General features: G+C 34.6%; 1 non-coding gene across 1 annotated transcript; it reads right to left on the bottom strand.

Moving 5' to 3' along the window:
- Positions 1 to 4,810: 4,810 nt before the first annotated feature.
- LOC130458616 (U6 spliceosomal RNA) lies at positions 4,811 to 4,915 on the bottom strand. Its single transcript, XR_008918029.1, has one exon. It is a non-coding gene; the product is annotated as a U6 spliceosomal RNA (small nuclear RNA).
- Between the last annotated feature and the right edge of the window lie 4,919 nt (positions 4,916 to 9,834).

The following is a 9,834-nucleotide window of genomic DNA, read 5'->3' as shown; positions in this document are numbered from 1 at the left end:
GAGGAGTTTCAATTTTATCCTAGAATCAATAAGGTGTTACTAAAAACTTCAACAGTGTGGCATTCAATTCAACAAATAGTAATGTCTAATAATTACTAGGCATTATGCTAGGTGCCAGGGATATAAATATAAAATTGGACCAGTCCTTACCCACAAGGAATTTAAATTCTACTGGAGAAATATATAAAATGTGCATAATAAGTGAAAAATATTTACAAATTAATTCCAAGAGGGAGAGAGAGCTGCTATGGACTTGTTAATACTCCACATATGATGTAGTAAATAGGAACAATAAATATCTGTTTAGGGATGGTATTCGCTTGGAGTATTAGAGACAGCTAGGTGCCACAGTGATTAGAGTATTGCTGGGCCTAAAGTCAGGAGACCTGAATTCAAATTTGGTCTCAGATACCTACTAGCTGTGTAACCCTGAAGAAGTCATTTAATTTTGTTTGCCTTATTTTTCTTAATGATAAAATAAGCTGGAGAAGGAAATGGCAACCACTCCATTATCTTTGCCAAGAAAACAGCAAATTGGGTCATGAAGAATTAGATACAACAAAAATGATGGAACAACAAATTCACTTGGTGTATTAGCATTCATTCATGTTGTGTAATTGAAAATCTATTACCCTAAAAAGAAGTACATTTCCTGGGAGCCCATTGACTTCCTGTCATTACATACTTCCAATAGACAGAGGATAAAGTCAATGGGCATTGAGGTTCTCCCTCTCTTTGGTGTGAAGCCAGCATGTGATGGTGGTAAGTGGTGCTTTTGAAAATGGCTAATCAACCATGGTGTAAAACATAGACTTGAATACAGGACTACAGTCCCCACAAGCCTTTGCTCCACTTCCCCAAAATGCTTTGTAATCTCACGCAATTCTGAGGTGGGCCAAGATCGAGGAAGGATTTAAGCTGGTGGCAAAGGTTTTTGGTGCTCTCTCTCTCTTGGACTTCCGTTTTGGGCAGATGTGGCTCTTTCCATAATGTAGGTGAGGTCTTGTCTAGGCCTCTGGCCTAGGCACATGCTTTTTCTTATCCTGTATTTTCTTTAATCCTAAACTTTAATAAACCTCATAAAATATAATACTCCTTGCAGAGAGAAACTAATTTCTACCTGCCATAGTCTCCCCTAAATTTTAATCTTTACAATGGGCACTTGGTCTTTATTTTGTATCCTCTTTATTCCTTGATTTCTAATGATCATTTAATAAACCTCCTAAAAATTTAATGTTTTTATTATTAAATTTTAATTTTAAATTTTATAGTTGACAATGAGAACTGATGAGAAAAACTCAAAAATTTTTAAGATAGCCTAGATAAATGTTTAAGCCACATTTCTCCTGCCAAGGCTTTTTGCCCCACTCCCACCCCCCCACCCCCCAAACTCTGAGAGAACTTCAAACTCTCTATCTGAGCTGCTGCCCTGCTCCTGCCAGTTTGTACATATGTTTGTTGTTGTTGTTTTTTCTTTTTTGCCTGGTTGCCCTCCCTATGGGCCTGGCTGTTTTCAGTTTGAGGTCTCTTGCACTCTTGGCAAAGAAAAGATCAGCTACTTCTCTCACCCAACTGCTTGAGCCCATGTTCCTCAGTTACTTGCTGCTAACTCTGGCATTGTTGATACTGCTTCCTCCAGCTTCTGACCCTGATCACTCATCTCACCGAGGTCCCAGCCCCAGCCCCTGGCCCCCAGCAATCCTCCTACTGATCTCCAACTCTGCTCCTAAAATTGGCCTCTGCCCCAACCCTGACTGCTGTTCCTGTCCCTGTTGGGCTGATTGCTACCACCAAGAAGCTAGGAGTCCTTAGAGACTCTCCTCGGAGCAGATGGTAAAAAAAAAACCAGGGTGTCTTTTTCCTTAGGCAATGATTAACCTCTTGGATGCTCGAGCAAGAAGGCCTGAGGAGCTGCTGCTCAGAGAAGAAACCAATAAGAAGGTTCAGCGGCTGAGATGGCGACTCAGCAAGGCACTGTGGAGTGCTTAGGGCGTGTTAGAGCACAAAAGACAACACGGCCATCCAATGCAGCTGAGGAAGTCTCCAGATGTAACGACTTTTCGTGCCACTGGACCCAGGCTTCCAATGCCGAGAGAGTGGGACTGTCTCTATGCATCGACTTTTCCACTTAAATCTTCATGCACAAGTGTCTTTGTGCACAAAAACACACAAAGACAATAGTCATCCTCGGTTACCGAGAGACTACTACTACTACTACTAATGATTAACCACCTAACTCCCTTTGGAGAAACTAGCATTTTATCTCGGGGGGTTAGGGAGAAGTTTTTACTCTTCCAAACAGGAAGTTAATTATAAGTATGGCATACTCTATGAAAGAGCAGTACCTTGCCTATTTCAAACAGTTTCTACCATTCATGAATGCACTTATCCTTTTACTTATCTTGCCTGAGATTCAGAGGATAAATTCATCTCCCTTCAACTCTTTGCCATTTGGGCCTGCCCAGTTTGAGATTCCTAAACCTATGTTCTCCCTCACTATGGGAGATCCAAGAGTGATGGCAATAGAAATCTGAACAGATAGAAAAAGGAACTTTAAAGAGTCTGGAGGTGAAATTTTAAGCTTTTTCAGACTCCATTTTTTAATGAAAGTCTCTGTATCTTATTGTATTTTGCTGATTGTTTTGTTTAAGATTTAATTTTGTTGTTTTAAGTACATATATTAATATACTCAATTCTATTCTGTTACACTGAATCAGTTTAATCTATTGTGCTTTAACTACTGTTATATTCTGTTGCTTTTCCCCTATGACTACTGAACAAAATATTGTAAAAGCCCATAAACAGTTTTTTTTTCTACTTTGGCTTTGTAAACTATCACATAGAGGATGGATGGACTTCATCAAAATTGGTTACAATTGTATAACAACCTTTGGAAAATTTAATGAGCTAAATATCTCAAATTCATTTTTTTAAACCCGTACCTTCCATCTTGGAGTCAATACTGTGTATTGGCTCCAATGTAGAAGAGTGGTAAGGGCTAGGCAATGGGGGTCAAGTGACTTGCCCAGGGTCACACCGCTGGGAAGTGTCTGAGGCTAGATTTGAACCTAGGACCTCCTGTATCTAGTCCTGGCTCTCAATCCATTGAGCCACCCAGCTGCCCCTTCAAATTCATTTTAAGGGGTCTTCAACCGTGAATTTTAGATTTTTTCAACAACTCTGATCATTTTGCCTATCTCTGAGTTATTTGTAACAAGAGGTAAGGTCCATTTTAATAGCTGAAGTGAAGTACAATTATAATCGCCACCTCCCGCATTTGTAAAAATGTGAGTGGATGGGACATTATAGTCTCATACCAAAGGAGCTGGGAAATTGATCGCAGGACATGGTACCCTGGATGGTGCCCAAAAGAGAGCATCTCTCATTTATAACTCCTCAGTTCACTTTCCCCTTTCACCAGAATGATCTCTAGATTCCTGGTGACATTTTTTTGAACCCAACATCAACAGTACAGAAATTTGGTTTTTTCTAGACTTCTCTGCCACATTTTTGTAATGATGGCAGTAATAGATTTAAAAAAAAATATCTCAGCCAAGGTTGAAACATTGCTACACCTGAAAAAATTGCGACAAGTGTACATTAGTTTTAAATGTCATACATCAGATTCATGTAAAATATGATAGTGGATTTGTTTGATATTGTCATTAAATGGGCTATTATAATTTGGGGATATCGATACTTTTAGAATGTACATTACATGTTGTACTATTGTTCTTTACAAATAACTGTTACTATGTGAAAATCATTTGATTTGCACTCACAGTGGATCATGGCCAGGTTTGAAAAAGGAAATGGATTTCATTTTTGGGGTGAAAAAAAACCTTTGTACTCTACCTTTCCTTAGCTGACACAGTGTGTCAATGATTGTAAGCTATATATTTTTTATTAAAAAAAAAACGTTATTATTGTTTTTGTTTGCACATGCAACATGTTATTTCAGTTTTTTTATTTTTTCTCTCCTTCATATATAAGCCTTTTTGGGCTTACTTGCCCAAATCATATCAGCTCTGGGTCTAAAGAGGTGCAGGTTTGAAACATCTTGCTAACACTGCCTAATAAAACACTATATTATTAAAAAATTTTTATTTTAATAAATTTCCACATAAGTTTTCCAAAGTTATATAATCCATATTTTCTCCCTCTCTGCTCCCAGAGCTGACAAGCAGTTTAATCTGGGTTAAACATATATTATCACCCAAAAATATTTCCATATTCATTTTTAAGTGAATAATCTTATAGAACCAAAACTCAAAACATTTACTCAAATTAATAAGTGATAAATCATATGTTTTCATCTGCATTTCTACTCCCACAGTTCTTTCTCTGGAGGAGGAGAGCATTCTTTTTCATAAGTCCCTCACAATTGTCCTGGATCATGGTATTGCTGTTAGTAGCAAAGTCTATCACATTTGATCATCTCACAATGTTTCAGTTACTGTGTATAATGATCTCTTTCTGCTTGTTTCACTCCATATAAGTTCACATAGATCTTTTCAGTTCTTTCTGAAATCATCCTTCTCATCATTCCTTAAGGCACAATAGTATTCCATCACCATCATGCACCATAATTTGTTTAAAACACCATATTATTAAGTGAGATAATATTTGTAAAGCATTTAATATAGCCTGATGCATGGTAGGTGCTTAATAAATACTCCCTTCCTTTTCATTTTCCCAATGGTGTGCTTAATAATCAGCCAGTAGACTCAGTTAATTATTTTTCAGCTTACTCATTTAAAATTTAAAATTTTAATTTATAATTTTAATTAATTTATTCATTTTTTATATTATAAATATAGAACACTTCACAAATTTGTGTCATTCTAGCACAGAGACCATCGTAATCTTCTCTGCATCATTTTAATTTTAGTATATCTGCTGTCAAAGTGAGCATCAGTTAATTCTTTAGCAAAGAAAGGTATTTACTCAAATGACATAGGAATGACAATAGTTACAAAACATTTCCCCTAAAACCAGGGGATATAGACTTCCACAAATACACAAAGAGTCCATGACCAGAAGAGTGGACATGAACTTAATAGTACAATTTTGAAGCACAAACAGAGGGAATATAACTACTCAATGCAATTCACAATTCTAGAATAGTAAGGCTTCTTTATCCTTTCTTTGTCTGGAGGATTCTTATGGAGTTCACTACAGGGCATGGTATCAGTAATGGATGGATTGTTTCTTGCCTAGTTGGGGTGGCTCCCAACAAAGCTATGACATCTCCTCTGGAAAAGCAGCTCAGCTGGACTTATTCCTCATAGGTTTAAATGCCTTGTTCATTCATTTCAATCATGTCTAACTCTTTGTGACTTCATCTGGGGTTTTCTTGGCAAAGATACTGGAGTGGTTTGCCATTTTCTTCTCCAGTTCATTTTACAGATAAAGACCTGAGGCAAATAGGATTAAATTACTTGCCCACAGTCACACAGCTAGTAAGTGTCCAAGGCCAGATTTGAACTCAGGAAGATGAGTTTTCCTGACTTCAGGCTTGGCACTGGCACTATCCATCACACCAGCTGTCCCAAGTACCTTGTGAACTGGTTAATCTGCTGCTGGGCTGGACCAATCAGTTTACTCAGTCACTAGTCTACTACTGGACTAAACCAGGTCTGTCATTCAGTTGTTGGGCAACTGCTGCTACTGGCCAGGCAGGGCAGGACACTCATATGCCAGGCACTTCTCAGGACAGATGGTTTACACTGGAAAGATTGATCCATTGTACTCCCTGGACTTACTTTTTGTTAGGATATAGGGATTTTTTTTGTTTTATTGCTTTTAATTTTAATATTTAAAATTACATTTTCAGTTCCCAGTTCTCTCTCCCATTCAACCCCACAGTAGAGAAGGCCAATATTTGAAATGGATTTGTAGTTGTATATATACATATAATCATATATCAGTTCTTTCTTCTCTAAACATTTTTTCTAGCATTTTCTTCTCTGGTATTTTTCTTCATAAGTTCTTCATAATTGATCTGAATGATCATATTACTCAGAATAACTTAGTCATTCACCATTACTCTTTGAACAATATTGTTGTTACTATAACCAACATTCTCTTAGTTCTGCTCATTTCACTCTGTATTAGTTCCTGCAAATCTTTCCATGTTTTTTTTTCCAAAACCAAACTGCTCATCACTTCTTATTGCAAAATAGTATTCCATCACAATCACATACTACAACTTATTCAGCCATTCCCCATTTGATGGGCATCCCCTCACTTTCTAGTACTTTACCACTACAAAGAGAACTAGTATAAATATTTTAGAAGATATAAATTATTTTACTTATTCCCTTATCACCTTAGGAAATAGATCTAATAGTGTCATCACTAGGCCTAAGAGGATACAAAGTTTTATAACTTCTTGGGAATAATTCCAAATTGGTTGGAATGGTTCACAATTCTACCAGCAATGTATTAGAGTCCTAGTTATTTCATATTTCCTCCAATATTGTCAATTCCCCCTTCTATCATTTTATCCCATCTAATAAGTGTGAGTTGGTACCTCAGAATTGCTTTAATTTGTATTTTTCTAAACAATAGTGATTTAGAGCATTTTTATATGATTCTATATGGCTTTGATTTCTTCTTCCAAAAACTGCCTGTTCATATCCTATTACCTATCAATTGAGGAATGACTCATAATCTTATAAATTTGACTCAGTTCTCCACATAATAGATTTGAGATATGAGGCCTGAATCCAAGAAAATGGTTATAAAATTTTTCTTCAATTTTTTTGCTTTCCTTTTAATATTGGCTACATCAGTTTTATTTGTATAAAACCTTTTACATTTAATGCAATCAAAATGATCTACAATACTCTCTTCATCTTATTTATTTATACATTCTTCTCTTATTCATAAATCTGATAGGTAATATGTTCCATGCTCTTCTAATTTACTTATGATATCTTCCTTTACATCTAGGTCATGTATCCATTTTGACCATATTTTGGTAAACAGTGTAAGATATTAGTCTATAACTAGCTTCTAACCATCTGCATTCAATTTCCCCCCAGCAATTTTTACCAAATAGTGAGTTCTTATCCCAAAAGCTTAGATCTTTGCATTTATCAAACATGAGGTAACTATAATAATTTACTATTATGTACTGTATTCCCATTCCATTCCATTCTTTTTCTTAGTCCCAGTTAGTTTTCATAGTTATCATCTCATAATACAATTTAAGGTCTAGTACTATTATACATCCTTTCTCTATGTTTTTTTTTCATTAATTTATTTAATATTCCTGATCTTTTGTTCTTCTAAATAAATTGTGTTATTATTTTTTCTAGCTCATTTTTTGGTACTTTAGTTGTATGACACTGAACAAGCATATTAGCTTAGGTAGAATTGTCATTTTTATTATATTGGCTCAATCCATACACAAACAATGACTATTTCTCCAATTATTTAAATCTGACTCCATTTGAATAAAAGGTTATGTTCATATATGTGATAAAGGATGGAAAGGTTTGCAATTGCACAATTATCACATATAGTTCCTGAGTTTGTCTTGGCAGATATGCTCCCAGGTATTTTATATTATCTATCATTATTTTAAATGAAATGTTTCTTCTAAAGGGCTTTATTGGTAATATATAAAAAGACTAATGATTTATTGGGTTTATTTTATATTCTGCTACTTTGCTAAATTATTATTAGTTGAATATCTAGTATACCATCATATCTTTTACAAAAAGGAAGTTTCATTTTCCTCATTGCTCATTTTGATTACTTCAATTTCTTTTTCTTCTTTTATCACAATTGTTAGCATTTCTAGTTTGGATTGAGTAATATTGGTGACAATGGGTATCTTTATTTTCACTTGTGATCTTATTGGGAAAGTTCTAGTTTATCCCCGTTACACAAATGCTTGCTGATGGTTTTAGGTAGATATTTCTTGTCATTTTAATAAAAGCTCCATTACCTATGCTTTCAAGTACTTTTAATAAGAATGAGTATTTTATTTTGTAAAAAACTTTTTTCTACATCCATTGACATAATATAATTTTTATTGATTTTGTTATTAATATAATTAATTATGTTAATAGCTTTCCTCATATTAAACCAGTCTTGCAGTCCTAGGATGAAACCCACTTGGTCACAATGTATAATTTTTTAAAACTCTTACCTTTTGTCTTAGAATCAATACTATGTATTGGTTCCAAGGCATGAGAGCAGTATGGGCTAGGCAATAGTGTTAAGTGGCTATCCAGGGTTACAGATAGAAAGTGTCTGAGTCTGGATTTGAACCCAGAATTTCCTATTTCTAGACCTGGTTCTCAATCCACTGAGCCACCTAGCTTCCCTCCACAATGCATAATTTTTGTGATATATTGCTATCATTTACTACCTAGCATTTTATTTAGGACTTCTGCAGCAGTATTTATGAGTGAAATTAATCTATCATTTTCTCTCTGTTTTTGCTCTTTCTGGTTTAGGTATCAGCACTATATTTGTTTTATAAAAGGAATTTCTTTATCTCTTATTCCAAATAATTTATTTAGTATTGGAAATAGCTGATCTGTAAATGTTTGGTATAATTCCCTTGTAAATCCATTGTGATACTGATGTTTTTTTCTTAGAAAGTTCATTTAAGGCCTGTTCAATTTCCCCTTCCCCAGATTAGGATTACTTAGAGATTCTATATCCTCTTTTGTTAATATAATATATTAATATATATTATTATATATATCACATATATAATATAATATATAATATATAATAAAATATATTTTATAGGCATTCTGTTTTTCTCAAATTAAGTTCGTTGGCATATAATTGGACACAATTCTTAATAATTTGCTTAATTTCATCCTCATGTGTACATACTCTTCATTTTTTATATTAGTGATTTAATTTTCTCTCTTTTTAAAAATCATATTAACCAATGGTTTATCTATTTTATTGTTGTTGTTTTTCACAAAACCAGCACCCAGTTTTATTTATTAATTCAATTGCATTTAATTTTCAGGATTTCCAATTTGGTATATAACCAAGGATTTTTATTTTGTACATTTTCTAGTTTTGAAAATTGCACATCCAATTCATTGATCTGCTCTTTCTTTATTCTATGGATGAAAGCATTTAAAGACATAGATTTTCCTTTGGTTGCTATTTTTGCTACATTCCATATGTTTTGGTATGCTGCCTCACCATTATCATTCTCTTTAATAAAGTTATTTATTGTTTATGATGGTTCTTTGATCTATTGATTCTTTAAGATTAGGTTATATAGTTTCTAATTAATTTTTAAGCTGTTTCCAGAGTCCTTTATTAAATGTAATTTTATGACATGATCTAAAAAGGATGTATTTAATATTTCTGCTTTCTCTGCATTTGAGTATAAAGTTTTTATGTCCTAATATGTGGTCAGTTGTTGTAAAGCTGGCATAGATTGCTGAGAAAAGGCCATTATCAAAGACCTTGAAGGTTTGTGAAGATCATGGGGAAAGTTGGTTGTCCAGAGAAATTTTTTTTTAAACCCTTACCTTCCGTCTTGGAGTCAATACTGTGTATTGACTCCAAGGCAGAAGAGTGTTAAGGGCTAGGCAATGGGGGTCAAGTGACTTGCCCAGGGTCACACAGCTGGGAAGTGTCTGAGGCCAGATTTAAACCTAGGACCTCCTATCTCCAGGACTGGCTCTCAATCTACTGAGCCACCCAGCTGTCCCTGTCCAGAGAAATTTAACAGTATTGTATACCTGTTTCAAGATACCATGCTTGAATGAGTTCTGGATAAATACTATTCTCATTTTCTTAGTCACCAATTACCTATGGTACCTTTTAACATAATGTAGT

This window comes from Monodelphis domestica, chromosome 3 (genome assembly GCF_027887165.1).
Source record: "Monodelphis domestica isolate mMonDom1 chromosome 3, mMonDom1.pri, whole genome shotgun sequence".
Taxonomy (NCBI): Eukaryota; Metazoa; Chordata; class Mammalia; order Didelphimorphia; family Didelphidae; genus Monodelphis; species Monodelphis domestica.
This window is presented reverse-complemented; position numbering and strand designations above follow the sequence as displayed.